At 37.5% G+C, this 2,787-nt stretch overlaps 1 pseudogene; it reads left to right on the top strand.

The window, feature by feature from the left end:
• Positions 1–1,341: 1,341 nt before the first annotated feature.
• Positions 1,342–2,083, top strand: LOC116630549 (annotated as a pseudogene).
• The last annotated feature ends 704 nt before the right edge of the window (positions 2,084–2,787 follow it).

The following is a 2,787-nucleotide window of genomic DNA, read 5'->3' as shown; positions in this document are numbered from 1 at the left end:
GACTTAATATAAATCAATCTTAATCAGTCTCATTCTCTCTTTCTGTATAGCTGTGCACAGACCTGCACAGATAGATATACACATTTAGATACATACAATACGTATGGATAACATATATTATAGGTGTATATGTATCTCAGATGTTCTTTGAGTTAGCTATGCCCCCACATCTTGACAGCAGATTACCTACACAAATTATTTGGAACTCTGCATGGGAAATTTGTCTCTTCAGCTCTATTTATTTATTCAGTCATTTAGTTCTATCAGTATGGACTCTTGGATTCTTATTTTATACTTTGTTTTATAATCCAGTATTCTTTTTTTCAAATAGCTGCAGTTTTGACCATTGGAAAATCTTTCAGTTTGCTTATGTGTCCATTTCATATGCCCCTATGATTCTTTTCTTTTTTTTTAGCCACTTCCAAACTTTTGGCATTACAAGATGCTCCAGGCTCATCTCCAGCCCTAAAATCAGACATTTCTCTGATTGCGCTATGGGCACCCTTATTAATAAGTCAAATACATGTCTATTCTATAGTTGTATGAGAGTCATGCTATAATAAAATGATTCAAAGTTATTTACTTTTGCTTCCCCAAGTGAGACTTTCCACCTGTATTCTTCAACCCGCTAAAACACGTCACTGAAAAAAAGTTTATGCATAGATTCATTGGTTTAGAGCTACATTACTGCCACCAGAGTTCACCTCTTCCCTGTTGCCCCATATGCCCTCATGCACTCATGATTATGAGGTGGCTCAGGACAGTGTTTGTAAGCTACCATACGCGCCGATGGAACAGAGGGGGCTTAACGTTTGCAACGCTGAACAGTTTGACCTTGTGATGGGTGAGCAAGTTGAATGTTCATAAGCTTTCAGAGCTTTTAAGCAGATAGAGAAAATGCTTTTGTTTAACATTTTACACTGTAAAAGAAAACCACTTCTTAATGAAAATCAGTATTTACTCATTTCTCATGAAATATTATCCTCAAGGGAATGAAATAGATTTTAATCTGTCGATTCTATGGGGGGAACTAAATAACTAATTAACATTATTATTTATCAAGTAGTCAATATGTCCTTGTTGTAATACAATCACCATAGGATCAAAGTACATTAAATAATTGAAATACGTAAAACAGGGACAGAATAACTACTATGTTAAATTTTATTAAATAATCATCTAGACAAATTAATGAACAACAAATATTGGGCTACTCAGTCAGCCTAGGAATAAAGTTCCAAAAGATGATGGTGATCTGTGAAATCCTCCTATATGTAGCTTCTGGGACAAAACAGAAAATGTCATCGAAATATCTGGGCTGGCTCTTTTCTGGCTGGAACCATGGAGGGTGCAGAAGAGAAGAAAAAGAAGGTTCCTGCTGTGCCAGAAACCCTTAAGAAGAGGCGAAGGAATTTCACAGAGTTGAAGATCAAGCGTCTGAGGAAGAAGTTTGCTCAGAAGATGCTCGAAAGGCAAGAAGGAAGCTTATCTACGAAAAAGCTAAGCATTACCACAAGGAATGTAGGCAGATGTACAGAACTGAGATTCGAATGGCGAGGATGGCAAGAAAAGCTGGCAACTTCCATGTACCTGGGGAACCCAAATTGGCATTTGTCATCAGGATCCGAGGTATCAGTGGTGTGAGCCCAAAGGTATCAATGGTGTTGCAGCTTCTTCGCCTTCGCCGGATCTTCAATGGCACCTTTGTTAAGCTCAACAAGGCTTCAGTTAACATGCTAAGGATGGTGGAACCGTATATAGCATGGGGGGACCCAGACCTGAAGTCGGTGAATGAATTGATCTACAAGCGTGGTTATGGCAAAACCAACAAGTGAATTGCCCTGACAGATAACACATCGATTGCCCGATCTCTTGGTAAATATGGCATCATCTGCATGGAGGATCTGATTCACGGGATCTATATTGTTGGAAAATGTTTCAAAGAAGCAAACAACTTTTTATGGCCCTTCAGATTATCTTCTCCACGAGGGGGAATGAAGAAAAAGACCACCCATTTTGTAGAAGCTGGAGAAGCTAGCAACGGGAAGACCAGATCAATAGGCTTATTAGAAGGATGAACTAAGGTATCTACCATGATTATTTTTGTAATCTGGTCAGTTAATAAATGATTACTCTCAAATGGAAAATATATATATATATATCTGGGCTGGTATAGCCAGTATTGATGATGAGAAGGCCTTAATTGTTAGACCTTTACATAACACAGTCAGCATTTTACAATCAATAGTCATGGAAGTACAAATCCTGTCCCAGGGAAAATCTCTTGCTTTCCTTGCTTCTGTTTACTTATCAGGTTCTTACTGAATCTATAATTTATAAGTAAGTGACATGGTTAAAATTTGAATTGAAAACTTTTAACTCTACATTTAGCATTGTCTCCAAAAGATGGTACCATTCATATTCTGACTTTTGATTACTTTATATTAGGGTTTACTAAAACTTCATGTTTCAGTAGAGGAAACAATATTTTCAGGGTTTAATTCCACAGGAACAGGATGTATGCATATATAGTAAATTCTGAATTAGCCATGCCAACAAAAACATTAGCATGAGAAGTGAAAACATCATACTTAGTGTACCACTTGACATGGAGATAGGTCCCACCAGCAAAAAAGTGAATGTGCGTTTCCTTGTCCATTCATGTTTATATGTTTCATGACAAACCTCACCTTCTCATTGTTTCCCACATATTTTCTGTCGAAAATATTTAGTGCCACCCACATTGGGGTTTCCCAAAGCACACATATTCAGAAAACTTGGGGGTTT

The sequence above is a fragment of the Phoca vitulina genome, unplaced genomic scaffold (assembly GCF_004348235.1).
Source record: "Phoca vitulina isolate PV1807 unplaced genomic scaffold, GSC_HSeal_1.0 scaffold4, whole genome shotgun sequence".
Lineage (NCBI taxonomy): Eukaryota > Metazoa > Chordata > Mammalia > Carnivora > Phocidae > Phoca > Phoca vitulina.
The sequence above is the reverse complement of the archived record's forward strand: the minus strand, read 5'-3'. Positions and strand labels throughout refer to the sequence as shown.